This window comes from Periophthalmus magnuspinnatus, chromosome 11 (assembly GCF_009829125.3).
Source record: "Periophthalmus magnuspinnatus isolate fPerMag1 chromosome 11, fPerMag1.2.pri, whole genome shotgun sequence".
Lineage (NCBI taxonomy): Eukaryota > Metazoa > Chordata > Actinopteri > Gobiiformes > Gobiidae > Periophthalmus > Periophthalmus magnuspinnatus.
In genome coordinates this window covers 25,004,882-25,020,280 of record NC_047136.2, presented here as the reverse complement: position 1 = coordinate 25,020,280, position 15,399 = coordinate 25,004,882, and the positions used below count along the sequence as shown (strand labels likewise).

At 41.4% G+C, this 15,399-nt stretch overlaps 1 protein-coding gene across 1 annotated transcript in view; it reads left to right on the top strand.

The window, feature by feature from the left end:
* The window catches only part of LOC117378586 (ubiquitin-conjugating enzyme E2 E2-like), a 107,054-nt gene that overhangs the window by 39,567 nt on the left and 52,088 nt on the right, over positions 1-15,399 (top strand). The window lies entirely within an intron of this gene.

The following is a 15,399-nucleotide window of genomic DNA, read 5'->3' as shown; positions in this document are numbered from 1 at the left end:
TTATTCCCTCCTCGTGTGTGGTGGCCGCGGTCCATTGGGATATCGAGGACACCGTCCGAGAGGCCCAGACCAACGACCCCGACCCAGGTAACGGCCCTCCAGGTAAACTGTTTGTTCCCGATTCTGTCCGGTCTCAGGTGCTCCAGTGGGTCCATGCCTCCCGTTTCGCCTGCCATCCTGGTGCCGGTCGCTCTCTCTCCCTCCTCAGGAGACGCTTCTGGTGGCCCACGATGGACACAGACACCCGGGCTTATGTCGCCGCCTGCCAGGTATGTGCTCGGGCCAAGGCCTCCCACTCACCCCCTTCTGGTCTCTTGCATCCTCTCCCAGTTCCTCGTCGCCCTTGGTCCCACATCGCCTTGGACTTCGTGACGGGCCTTCCCCCTTCCCAGGGGAACACGGTGGTTCTCACCATTGTGGACCGCTTCTCCAAGGCCGCCCATTTCGTTGCCCTGCCTAAGCTCCCCACAGCCAAAGAAACTGCCGACCAGCTGACCAGTCATGTCTTCCGACTCCACGGCATCCCGGTGGACATCGTGTCCGACAGAGGGACCCAATTCACCTCTCAGGTATGGCGGTCTTTCTGCGACGGTTTGGGGGCCACGGTTAGCCTCACGTCCGGGTTCCATCCACAATCTAATGGGCAGACGGAGCGGGCCAACCAAGACCTGGAGTCGGCCCTACGGTGCACAGCCTCCGCCAACCCCGCGACCTGGAGTACTCACCTGCCCTGGATAGAGTATGCTCACAACTCCCTCGTGAGTTCCGCCACTGGTATGTCCCCCTTCGAGGCATCGCTGGGATATCAACCCCCTCTCTTTCCCACGGAGGAGAGGGACCTCGCCGTCCCGTCTGTTCAGCGCCATCTCCAGCGCTGTCGCCGGATCTGGAAGAAGGCCAGGGCGGCCCTTCTTCGGGCTGGAGCGCGCACTAAGGCGACGGCCGATCGCCACCGTGTCCCGGCGCCCGTATACCAACCTGGCCAGATGGTTTGGCTCTCCGCCAAGACGGTCCCGCTGAAGACGGACTCCCGTAAGCTGTCCCCCCGATTCCTGGGACCGTTTAAGATCATGAGGATCATAAATCCATCGGCGGTGCGCCTCCAGTTACCCCCGTCTCTCCGGATTCATCCGACCTTTCACGTCTCCCAGGTTAAACCAGTCCGGACCAGCGACCTGTGCCCTCCGGCCGATCCCCCACCGCCCGCCCGAGTCATTGACGGCCACCCGGCGTTCACCGTCCGCCGCCTGATTGACGTTCGTCGCCGTGGTAGGGGCCTCCAGTACCTCGTCGATTGGGAGGGTTACGGTCCGGAGGAGCGATCCTGGGTGCCCAGGGCACGCATTCTGGACCCCGACATGGTGAGAGACTTCCACCGCGCTCATCCTGACAAGCCTGGGGGTCCACCAGGAGGTGGACCTTAGGGGGGGGGTACTGTCATGATGTCAGTTTCCCTGTCCTCCCGTGCTCTCTCCCCCTCCCCTACCTGTGTGTCTGGAGCTGGGTGGAGTGCCTGACTCCTCCCGTGCACACCTGGGGTGCATCAGCCTAATCACCACCACCTGCTGCTGAGTACAAGAAGGCTTGGCAGTCTACACTCGGTGCCAGACCGTCCGCGTGTAAAACGTGAATGTTTCTTGCTAAGCTTTGTTATATGGTACTTTCCGGCAAATGCTCATTTGGATTTATGCACCCTCCAGATTCCTGCCTCTACTCGCCCAGCTCCTGCCGCCACGTTCCAGTCCCGGTATCGCTTCCAGCTCGTCTTGTCTCCTGCTCGTCTCGTCTCCTGCTCGTCTCGTCTCCTGCTCGTCTCGTCTCCTGCTCGTCTCGTCCCCTGTCCGGTCCTGGTCTCTGGTTTGTCACCCGCTCCCCGCTCTGGTCTTCGTCTGATCCGCCTGCCCTGGTACCGCACCTGCTTCTATCCCCGTCCTGGTCCTGTCCTGCCCGCCTCTACCTGCACCGCACCCGCCTGACCCGTCTCCCGCTCCCCGGTTCCTGTACCTGCTCTTGTGACCTGTTTAAAGACTGCATTTTCACCGCTGTAAATAAACACTGTTAAAACTGCTCTGGTCTGCATCCTTTGGTCCTATCCGCACCGTTACGACAACCGCTTACATCTCTGTGATAGACAAGGAAAGAATTAGCAGGATGAATTATTGACTAACTGCTTTTCTGTCAGTTCTATTTTCTCCTGAATACCAACAAGCGAGTCTACAAGTGAGAAGGAACAGGGAAACTAAAAAAATGTGTTATTTTTAAATCCATGCTCTTAAAGGCCTGGTACAAGCTTTTTCAAATGGGTTTGAGCAGAATGCATCTTGCCCTAGTACAGATATAAACAGCTCCTGATATCAAAATATGTCCGTTGAATGCTGTCTGTATTTTGAAGCATTTTATTGTGCGATAATCAGGAAGTGTGTGGTTAGCATTCCAGTTGTTGTTAGCAATACTGTGATGGCAAACTTTATTCTTGTCTCAAAGTTATCGTAGTGAATAATTAGGATGACCAGAATTCATAAGTTAAGTGCAGAATAACTTGACCACTTTGAAATAAACTGCTTCTGTTTTTCATGTTTTTAAAACAGCAAAAGTCAGTGCCTTTAAATGAGATTGCAATGGACTCGCTGGAAGTGGAATAAAGATTTGTTTAAACAAGCCAAGCTTTGCAAACAGTCGGCGCTGATAAGGATTTAATCAGATTCCATTATTGTACTTGACACTAGGGCCGGAGTCTGGCTGCGTGCCCTCACATCCATACCACATTAAACTACTAGAAAGGCGCTACAGTTAAAGCTGCAGATATCCTCTAATGGTTTGTGCATATCACTTGCAACGAAGAGATTAGCTTGTTTCAACATGATCATTTCAGTTTAATTTGAATAAGATGAATAGAATAACATGTATTTTGGTGACAGGTGTCTTATATTTCAAATTATGAAGCTTTTCTTGAGTTTTACGCCAGGTGCGCAGTCACTTGAGAGATGTGTCGTACCTACTCCAAAATTGTATAAATGTATTTTGTCAGTTGGTTTACTGGTTTTGTTTAGGAGGCAATGGAGTCTAAACAGTCATGCTAACTAACTCTTACAATATTACAACAATATTACAAAATAGCTGCAATGCATTTCACGGTAGATAAGAAACATTACAGTGTTAGACCAGGAGAGGTGTTCAACTGCATGGGGTAAGAAGCAACTAGGAAAATATTAGACGTATTAGATGTGTTTGGACGTGGACAAGGCGGAGACACTACAGATGAAGTGGTTTAGCAGTGTAGTAAAAAGACACTTTGCCTATCACACTTTTGGCCCTGTACGTCATAATCCATAGAAGATGCAAGCGTCCCAGCAGCTGCCCGTCCAACAAACCAATATACCTGCCATGAACATGGTTGAACGAGTTGATGATTAAAAAATAGGAAATTCTAGCTGGTTATAATTGTATTTAATGAGTGAAGAAAAAGCTACGCACACATACAGACATAGCAGTGAGCATATGTGAAAGTCATCATATTCAGTAGGCCTACGCGTGCACACACAGAGCAGAAACAGCACATTCCTTTTGCTCAGACGCTAAGGCACTAAACTCTCATTTGCAAATTAGAACTGCAGTAGGATTAAGAGGCGCAGTTTCTAATGGTAAATCATGTGCAGCATGCCCACAAAGAGCGCATGCAATTTTTACGTTTGCACTTGTAATTTAGCACCTGGCTCAGTAAATATGCCCTTTGGACTTCTCTGTGGATGTAAACATAGTGATTGACAGTGTGAGTAAAGGTCTATTTCTGTGTGGTGCCTTCATTGTGATGGTTAAAGACAGTCCATCCTTCACCTGTGTAACATTAGCGGCTCTTTGCGCTGTGGTTTGCGTTACTGTTTACTTTGAAACCACACATTAAACTTAGGGCATGTTATGTGATCTGCTGCTGTCAGAGCCTGTCAGACTGAAACCACTGCAGCACTGACAAATGAATGATCAGCAGATAATGTGTAATCAAGTAAAATATTGATGTTCAACTGACATCTATCTGGTAAGATAAGCCATTTCCTATATATGTATGTGTAAGTACCACACAGTTCGGTTATACAGGGCCTATAGGGATGTCAAGTTTATTTGGTTAAACTACAATCATGATTATTCATTTCACAATATAATCACAAGAACTGATAAAAATGTGACCACAAAATTAAGTTGTTTCTATTCAATATATTCAATAAAAATACACCTAAATGCACGGTTCTATTATCAGCCTGTTCATGTCACAATAATTTGATCATGAAGCTGGTCACTTACCAGAGGAACGGTGATCTATTTAGACAATGAAAGTGCATTAAAGATTTAACTGTTGTTTTGCTAACGTGTCAGTTATGGAGAGAAATCGTTAAACTGTTATCTTTCTTCTGAGAATAATCGTAACACTAAAATTTGACATTGTGACATCCCTACCTTCAACACAGATAACATAGTATGGGAGCAGTTAGGATCTCCACTATCGCTCAGAGTATATCAGTTCAAATCAAGCTAAATTAGTAGTTTTAGATGTTGAGCTGTAGTGAAGCTCCCAAATGATCAGAATGAGTCCTGGGAAAGTGTATGAACCTTAAAAACATGAAGGAGTGTTTTCTGGAAGACCATGTTGTGATTCCAGTAATCATGAGCAATTTAAAGGGGGTATTTTACTTTTATGGGGTATTAACTGCTTACTTCTACAGAGGTGTGAACTGCTAACAACAGAATCTTGCAGCTAACCATAAGGAGGGTTCCAACAGGGCCCAGGAGAGACCACTAAATTACTGAAACATGCGTAGATGACATCTAAAACCTATTCAGGCATGTTTTTGATGAGGGAACACTTACGAAGTATAACAATAGACTTTGCATAATGTTTTGCATAATACCGTCTTTTTAAACAAAACACAACTTCAGGGTTTTTTTCATGAGGAAATGTCAGAAAGAATTAAATCAGTTTGCATAGTAAATTAATAAATGCCTTTCAGATGTACGTGCTATTTTATGATTTTTTTTTTTTTACTAATTTAAAAAGTATGCCAATCTCTCTTCTCAACTAACGTGGTAACTCACTAACACTTTGGCACTTTTTGGCCATCTTTTCTTGCCTACATTCCACACTTGATCTAATTAGTCTTTCTGTTGCCCCTACAGGTTTTCTGCTGATTACTTTCATTATCGATTCATCTCATGTTCTCAGAAAACGTGTTAATGTATTCACCCGCCGAGCACACAGAATCTTTATAGCACCTGTGATCTGAGATGCAGCAATCACAATATTACTGAAATACTATGCAGGGATGGGACTAATAATAGAAATTCTGCTAAGCGACAGATTTGAAATAGCAGGTGGTTAATTTGTGCTGATGACTGTTTCGGAGCTAATAATACAGATAGGGGCCGACGAAGCTCCAGACGCTGGTTTCTATGGCAACCGCGTAAATATGGTTATGAATTTAAATATAATGTACACTCTGAGGTTGATATCTTGTTACATGAATGTTCAACCAATGATATTAACACTGATATAAGTAGCTACAGGTGCATCCACATTTTGAATGATTATCAGATCATAAAATGGAAGCAGGTGATCTTACAATCAAAGCAGTGCAGATCAGTGATTTTTAACCATAGGGCCGGGGCTCAAAGTCGGGCCGCGAGCACCTTCTTGAGGGCTGGAAAATCAGAAGAATATAATGCATTTAATATGAGACTGGGCTGCAGCTTGGGCTGTACTTCATACAGAAAAAATCGGCACCTGAGGTCAAAAAGATTAAGAACCCCCGGTGTAGATGGTCTTAAAAATGTGAAAAACAGGTTTCAGTCATCCAGCCTAATGAGTTTAAAAGTGTTTTAAACAAATTTCAGAAGCCAGAGCAGATTTTGTCACAGTAAAGCTAAGAACTAGTATGCTAACACTCACTTCCTAGTTATTATGACAGTAACATGCTTTCTAGTTAGATGCAGAGAGCACGCACATGTCAGATTTTGACCTCAAGAGCTGCTCTGTACAGGGGCTAGACAATTTCTACTCAAATACATGGAAAAGATTCACTTACAGTGCCATTAAAAAACACAGTTCAACCACGACTTTTAACTCAAGCCACAAAAACTCAAATTTCAAGTATATACTGTGGCACATTCGCTATAGTTGTCTCTATCAATAAAAGATTGTTTGTTATTTGTAAATTACATACATCAGACATTTTACCAGCCTTTCAGTGTACACAATTTAACCCTCAAACCAACAAACCATTCCATCTTTTTCAAACAGCGTGCAGTAAAAGGAAAATGACTTCTCAAAGGCCTTTTGTTGGACAGATCCCCGGGGATTTGGAGAATGTTTTAGGCCTGGCTGCACAGATGGGCCCTGATTTGACAGATAAGGACTTGTAGAGCCCCACACTGCAGTAAACGTTCCATTAGACACACTCATAATCCATGTTGAGTCGATGAAATGAATGTTCACGTCTGCCCGCTCTGCCCCGTGGTGTCACTGCTCCTCTCAAGGACATGGTATATAGCCTGCGCGTTACTGCACACATTCAGATGACCTTACACCATAACACGCTTTTCTCAGACATTTATCGTTTGTAAAACACATATGAGACCAATAGACGGCTAAAGAAATGCTTGGTGGTGTAAAGAGATCGATTAGTTACCAAAAAGGGGACGTGACAAAAGGTCTCTAAATTATTCTGTATCTCTATGTGTCTGACCCAAACGGCACTCACAAGACTACACCTGTAAAAACAACTATTTATACCGAAAAAGTACTAGGAAACAAAGTATTTATTTAAAGACAGATTAAATTTCATGAGTTTAATCTTCATTTTTTACATATAAATGCCAAAAAAATAAAAAATCTAACTCACTCACTTTCTTTTAATCACTTTTAGTCACTCCTACAATTTTTTTGTCCAGTTGACAGATTAGTTTTTCTTTTACTATAGCTAAACTAAAACTAATTTTGGTCGACTAAGACTTGACCGATTAATCGACAATACAACTAAAAGACTTCAGCCCTAGACACCAGTGAGCATTCCTCTTTCTTTGCTTTTTCCATTGTTGATCACAGATGGGCCGTGTTCTGATGCGGTAACCTTGGGCCTAAGGCAAAGCACCCGAAATAGTTTTTCTCACAATCCAGTTGAAACAATAGTTGCATTCATAGAAGTTGCAACCAAAAGATTAGCAGATACAACACTGACTGTGTAACGCTGTGTTGTTACTGGTGAATCTGCATCTTATATAACATTGTCATTTCACCAACATTATCGTGGTTCTTATTTGAGCTATTTGTAACGCAATTGGGCTGGGAATTTATCTGTATCTAAAGATTGGATTTCTATTGCGAGGTTTGATTCAAAAACAGTGCCTCGGTGCATTTATTCAAAATCACATCTACTTTGTTGCAGCCTGATACTAATCGATCAAAAATAGATACTCATTTGAACGAAAGTATTGGCCTCACCACCACCACCCCTCCCAAAAAAATCATGTAAATTGTATGAAATTAATAGTTTTAGAAAATTCATCTATATCACAACTTGTATAAGATCACATGGTAACTCTGAAGAAAATGATATTCTATTGTAAAGAAAAATCACTGTAGTATCAGTCTATATAGTATCAAGCCTTTTCCACCACTTTGTTGGCTTGTAATATCCTTCATACAAATGTGTTTCCATTCACTTTCTTTTAAATAGCTGCTACCTTTAGCCTTACTTCTGCCACTGCCACTTTACGGTAAATGTGAGAACGGATTACTATTCTGTGGGAGTATATTTGAGGTGAAGTGTGAAGAGGACAGAAATACCACTGAAAAGCTACAGGCAGAATGGTTCTAAGAGATTTCTGCCACCACCTTTCTCCATCCAGTCAATACTTTACTCTCCTGTGTTTGGAATCAGCCTTTTCACCTTCTGACTTCTTCTGAAAACTTTTATACTCAAAATAATATCATCTTTTTTTTTTTACACTTTTTGAGGGAAACGTGGACAGTGTTGACAGTTTAAAATTCTAATGAGTTGGGTTATTTTTTGCCAAGTAGATTCAGAATGATATCTCTATTTTTTTATACAGAGGGATATCAGTCTGGTCTCCACTCTCTCCATTGTGCCTCGAGACAGAATCAAACACTACCATCCAATCAGTCAATTTGTTTATTTCAGTGATGCATGTGAAACAAATGAGCTCATTGGTCTTCTATTATTGTGAACAAAATTACATTTCCCTCACCTTCGATTTACAGAGTTTAGTGGTTCACTCATTGATTTAGCAGAAAATTGTCCTAGTTGAGTAGGAGGGTCTAAAGACGGGATGTTCCAGGACATCTGGTTATCCATTTGCTTGTTTTCTATGGATGTTGGTTAATCTGCTTGTCTGTTGGTTAAATCAATCTTATTAAGCCCTAAGAGGCGACTGCTGTTGTGAATTTGAGCTTTACAAAAACAAATTCAATTGAAATTGATTTGAAATCTGCAATGTTTTTCAGTCATTTGTGATATTCCATTTATTCCATGATATTCCATTTATTTTTTCCTCACAAGCAGCCTAATATGGAAGGACTCACATCTTCAAAAAGTATTGGAGCAGTGTGTATTCTGGATCTCAGGCAAAGTTGCTTAAGTCTGCCAAGTTAAATAACCGCCACAAGTATAGCACTTTTGTGACCTGTCTGAATTTATAGAGAAGATTGGTTGCGTTTGGGAGGGCATCTGATATAAATATATTCAAGTACAACTATCATATATAATCACTGGACAATTGGTATCATTTGTGAATGATTTTACCTTTCACTCGATACTTCTCTGTTGCGAGATAGGGCCAAAGTTACTATTCTTGTTGGCATTCAAGTTACATGTTCTTATTGGCTCATATTATTTTCACTAGATATATTTTCCATTATAGCAAGTTAAATTCATTAATTTAATCAGATTCACTGTCTATTCACAAATGTGAAAGAAGGTCATTCCCGACCCATCAAATAACAGTCACAGCAAAGTTGTCTGTAAAATCTGTCAAATCATAAGTGGCTTTATAAATGTCATGTGAATGTTTACACTCACAGGTGTCAAAAGTTAATGTGGCCCATAATAATAATAATAATCTTTCAGCTTTGACAATCAGAGCGATGGTAGCTAATGAGTGCATGGACTGTGTAGTTATTCATTTTTCATTTTCCCCTCTATCATTAGTTTGTCACAGATGACTAAGCCTGTCTGCGCAGTGGTGTTTCATTATTGTAACAGCCATGTCTGCACTGTTAAAAATATCTACGGCAAAATAGTGTATATCAAAAAGTACAAATCTGTAAAAGCCAAAATTGTAAATCATACCTGATTTGTACATGTGAAAAACAGAAGTAGTTCATTTTAAACCGTTTGCAGTGGTCCGAAGTTATTCCTCACTTAACTTATGCTTATTCTATTTGCCTAACTCTTCACCAGTTTATAATCGCTTTTCACAACATTCAGAGGTGTGAGTTTGTCACAGTAATGCTAACAACAACTAGCATGCTAATGCACACTCCTTGATCATCAGACAAGATACAGTAGACAGCGGACTTCTTTTGACCTGTTTTATATTTCTGTACTGGGGCAAGACAATTACATGGAACAATTGGATACATGCCCTTTAAAATTATGAATAAGATTTTTTTTTGTTAAAGTATTATCAGTAAAAGGTGGTTTGCTCTCTCCGGGTGGGTGGTGAGTCTCTGCCCCAAGTGGAGGAGTTCAAGTATCTCGGGGTCTTGTTCACGAGTGAGGGAAGGATGGAGCGTGAGATTAACAGGCGGATCGGTGCAGCGTCTGCAGTGATGCGGTCGCTGTATCGGTCCGTTGTGGTAAAGAAGGAGCTGAGCCGGAAGGCGAAGCTCTCGATTTACCGGTCAATCTACGTTCCTACCCTCACCTATGGTCATGAGCTTTGGGTAATGACCGAAAGGACAAGATCGCGGATACAAGCGGCTGAAATGGGCTTCCTCCGCAGAGTGGCCGGGCGCACCCTTAGGGATAGGGTGAGGAGCTCGGTCACACGGGAGGAGCTCGGAGTAGAGCCGCTGCTCCTACACGTTGAGAGGAACCAGTTGAGGTGGCTCGGGCATCTGCTCAGGATGCCTCCTGGACGCCTCCCTAGGGAGGTGTTCTGGGCATGTCCCACCGGGAGGAGGCCCCGGGGAAGACCCAGGACACGCTGGAGGGACTATGTCTCTCGGCTGGCCTGGGAACGCCTTGGGGTCCCACCGGAGGAGCTGGAGGACGTGTCCGGGGTGAGGGAAGTCTGGGAGTCCCTGCTTAGACTGCTGCCCCCGCGACCCGGCCCCGGATAAGCGGAAGAAAATGGATGGATGGATGGATATTATCAGTAAAATACAGTAATTATCTGGGGAAAAAAGAAGAAAAAAAGCTCTTTGTTGATGTCTCTAATTGTGGTTGATTAATTTGTGCTATATAAATGTTAAAACTACTGTGAAAATAGTATCTGTGATATGTACTTAAAAGACCTGATTTTTACAGTAAATATAACACGTTCAGTGGGACAGTATCACTGTAAAAGCATAGACCCTGTCTTCTGATGTAATGTAATTGGTAACTTGGAACTGATCCACCATTTTTTTCGGCACAGACATCTGATAACAGTATCGTATCGGTTCATCCCCAGTTACTTTTAAATGTGTAGTAACCCCAGATTGTAGATTTTTAAAATTTAAATCTAAAGTCCAATTTTCCAGACACATTTTTACAGTGTATGTCTGGTGTATAATTATCCCTCATTACATGCTGTCCTGTATAGAGTGGGCACTGCAGTAGTCGCCTATAGAAGCACACACACTGACAGCCTCACACACACACCCCTACATACACCCCCCCCCCCCCCCCCCCCCCCCACACACACACACACACTCACTCACATACTTCCTGTTGCACTCCGAAAGAGGAAGTTCTGGTCCTCTCAGATACACAGATGCTCTCACTTCCACTGTTATTCATTTGGACTTTAAGGACATTTGCATTCAGTTAAGGATCGTCTTGTTCAGCATTGATAATTGACATTCATAAACATTTGCAAATAGGGCTGAATTAAAAAAAAATCTGCAGTGTATGGTGCTCTTCTGTGCAGTGCTCTCATTGATAGACATTCATTATTGATACAGAGACATTCACAATATTTCATGGCTACAAGACAATAGTCAGGACAATCATGATAATTGTAATTGTATTTTTTTCCTATTTGTAATTCTCGATCTAGAAGCCTTCAGTCACCTTATTTAAACTAGGGTCCGATCCAATACTGGTATCTGATATCGGAGCCAATACTGAAAACTTTACTGGATTGGATATCGGCTTCTAAATATCGGTTCAGTAAATATCCTGCTTAGACATATAAATTGATGTAATAAGATTGCTGACTGGTTGTAATTGGCCCAAACAGTCTGATAATGTTTTACACAAAGCCGTTCTGTAGTTACTTGAAAGATAAATAACAGCTACATAACACATTTGGGTGAGTTTTGTCGTATTTTATTTTTGTTTAAAGGAAATAAGTGCTGTTTTCAGGCTCTGCACTGTTGTCAGTTGATCTGGATTATCAGCAAATACTTAAAGCTATAATATAGAAATCTGTATCTGAACTGAGAATGCTGGATCAGTGCATCCCTAATTTAAAGTTAATTAAAATCACAATGTACAATACAAATAATCATTTGACTAGCAAAGTAATCAAAAAAATTGCTAATCGACTGCTAAAATAATAGTTAGTTACAGCCATAGTTCATGAATCAGTTGTGTTGTGATGTTTGGACATGTGGACGACTGCGGTCTAGGATTAGCCTGCATGTTTTTGGTAGAGTAATACGCTCATTCCTCACGAACATGAGACCCTCAAACTGTGAGGCAAGAATGCTACTTTTCTGCCACTGTACATCAACTTTTACTTATACTTTACCCATATCTGGTACATAAAAACTTACACTCACACCAATTCCATCTAATGTACTTAGCAAATCAAATTGCCTTTGTTCTAAATACACTTACCATGATTTGTTTGGGCTTGCGAGTGCATAATGGTCTATTCTCTTCTGTGCCACTGTAGCACCCAAAGGCTCCCTGCACCCATGCATCAGCAGCAGTGGTTAATGAAGTGATCAAATGCGCCGCTCTCAGACCACTGGAGGACGTCTTTAAGAACATTCTGTCAGACCCTATTACACCTGTGACCGCTCCTGTTATCCTTGTATGAAGCATGTCGCTACCATTGCCGTTAATAAGAATAATGTGGTTTCTCCTAATGGTATTTGTTAAACCTTGGTGCAGTGGAAGCCTGACACTAATTAGATTTTGCAGGCAGTTATAGCTGTTACTCGTTTCTATAATTGAGTAGTTCAAGTTGGTGTTAAATATCTTGCACTGCAGTACAAACAAGGATTGTGTTAAGTGTGTTAAAATGGTGTTAAAATTAATCCTACAAATAAACACCATCAAAGGCACTGCACCTTTTTTTAACAGTCTTAAAAACGTATAAAAAAAACTCAAAAAACACAGAACTAGTTTCTTTTGAACGATTTGAAATTGCCCATTATTCACTGCAATAAGTTTATGAGCGCATTCGGCAACTGTCAGAGCCCGGAGCAAAGTTTTGTTGTCACGGTAATGCTAACAACAACTAATATGTTAACGGCACACCAGCGATACTCACAGACGGTAAAAGCACCTAAGAACTGCTTTTACAATATACTATTTGTACTGGAGTAAGACAAATTTTTCAATATTGGTCCCAAGAGGAGATAAAATGACTGATTTGTGTCTGGAAGGGCATCTGGCATAAAGGTGTAATTTACCTAAGAGCAGTTTTTAAAGTAACAAGACATTTAACTATCTTTGACAGACAGATTAATTTAGCCTCAAAAGGCCTTAGCCAGTTATTCAAAATCTTCAAATACATTTAATAGATTGAAAAAGTGTCTTCTCTTTCTCCAACATTTTGTATCAACATTTTGAGACAAGTACACTGTGTGGTTTTAAACATCTTTTGCAAGCTTTAATAAATGTGCAAGTTATGGTAATCCAGTGTTGCACAATATTAAACTTATAACTCAACTTTAAAGTACCAAAGTATCACCTTATACCCATGTTTGGAGGATAATAATGGGTTTCTCCTTTTTATATACTGTCATATTGAGTTGCATTGCTTTAATTTTGTTAACTGTTGTTAACTTTCTCTTCTGTTGTCAGTAATCCACAGCTTGGCGTCAGATTTGTGCACTAGCGTTAGCCTGTCACATCGCTGATAAAGTCCACATCTCACGGAGACACTGCAGCCTCCTGTCCCCTGCATTATCTGTCCTTGTTGTAGCAGCTAAACTGAGGCCGGCTGTGGTGCAAGCTGCAGATAAGGTGACAGGGCTAATCGTGCATACCAAGGGCTCCCAGCGGAAAACACACAACTGTACACGCTAATGCCTAATGAGGTCAAAGGTCAACCGCTCCTGCCACCTAAGTGAGGAGCCTGTGGGACTCCCTGACCCCAGAGGAATGTAGCATAGACTGTTGGGTAAATAACTACTCTTACGATAACGTGGTAAGAGTTTTTACCCAAGATTAACACACAGATGAGAAAGTAGTTTCTTATATGATTAGTAGTGAGTGATATTTCACAAGATTCATATTGCAATTTTAATCTCACAATTCATGGACACTCTTGTAATATAGTCTTTAAGAGGTAACCAGTCTGTCATCTGCTTCTAAGAGTTCACACTTCACTGTAGGGATTTTTAAGCTGATATCTGGTATTTGCTGTAGTGACCAATAAGTTTATAAATTAGCGTTCCCTTTGTATTTGTATTATCAGATTTGTTTATTTCAGTGACACATGTGAAATGAAGGAGCTCATTGGTCACCTATGATTTCCAAATAAAATCTAATTGATCTCACCTCATATTAACAGTTTAGTGCTTTGCTCATCGATTCTGCAGAAATCCGCAATGTTTTTCAGCCTCCTATGATATTTTTCCCCCTTTATTATTACGGATGGACCATGCCTGTCCCCGATTGGCTAATGTCAATCTGTCAATCACGGCCATTTGAAAACGGGGAGATTCAGAGACCAAGACCAAGAAATGTGTATTCTGAATTCCAGACAAGATAATTGTGTAAATCTGTAGAAAAACTGATACTGATATATGAACTCATCCCCTGATATATCTGATTCCAGTATTAACAGCAATATATGACAAACCCTAGTTAACTCCACCTGCCAACCCTGACTGTCCAATAGGGAGAGTGGATAGAGAGGTGTTTGTCCAATGATCAAAATTGCCACGGGGATCTGATCAGGATTCATTTTTAGCACCATATTGTTAGTGAGGAGTAAGCAATGATGGAGATGCTGAGGAGGCTAACTGTTCTGCTGCTGTCATAGAGAAGTGCCGCAATATGTGCTGTTATGTAGATGCAAATTTTTTTTTATTTATTTATTTGCCAGAGATTAACATCATTTTGTATTTTGTACTTTTATGTCACACAGTTTGAAAGTGTAGTCAGAATCAGACGTTTTTTCCACCACTAGGAAAAAGTAAACAGAGCTGACATTTAAACCATTGTGTTAAACCCTGAATAGTAAACGTAGATGTGAAAATTCCTGCTCAGAAAATTGTCTTTTCCGACACCACGCTGCTTTCACATCTTTCCAAAAAATCGCCGTCTTTGATGTCAATACTAGGCAGTTGACATGGGAGAATTATTTACATGACTCAATTCTGGACCTTTTTTTGGATATTAATGTACTTGGAGCAGCTTCAAAGACCCGGATCTCCAAATAGTAAAAGAAAAAGAGCATTCCCACGCAGCTGGTGAGTGAGGCCATTACGGGCTGATTTTAAAGAGGCTAAAGTGAAGACTACAGCAGCCCTTCTCTATTGATCCATCGGCAACCGCTTAGAGACACATCAGTGCAGTATGATGGATGGAAAATCAACAAGAAGAAGAGAAGAGAGAGAAGAAAAAAACTTAAAAGACTTAATATATAGCAACTGACCAGGATTTCAACATTTCTAACACTGCTACTTTAAAATGCAACAATGATGACTTTGCCTTTTTGAATTTAGTAATTGAATCTTAACTTGTGTAGAGAGGTTGACTGTAGGCATGGTCATGATAAAAAAAAATTGAAATGCGTTTCATTGCTGAAGTAAATATAGACAATAAATATATATATAATATTGCAATAATATTGCAACTAGTTTATGTTACGCCCAAGAGCAGTTAACCCAAGAGCAGATTTTAAAAAATTATGAGTTTCAATAAATAAACAGCATAAAGAAACACTTTAGTACTGAATTTCTATGACTCATTTCACATGTAAACTATTAATTTAACCTTTTAT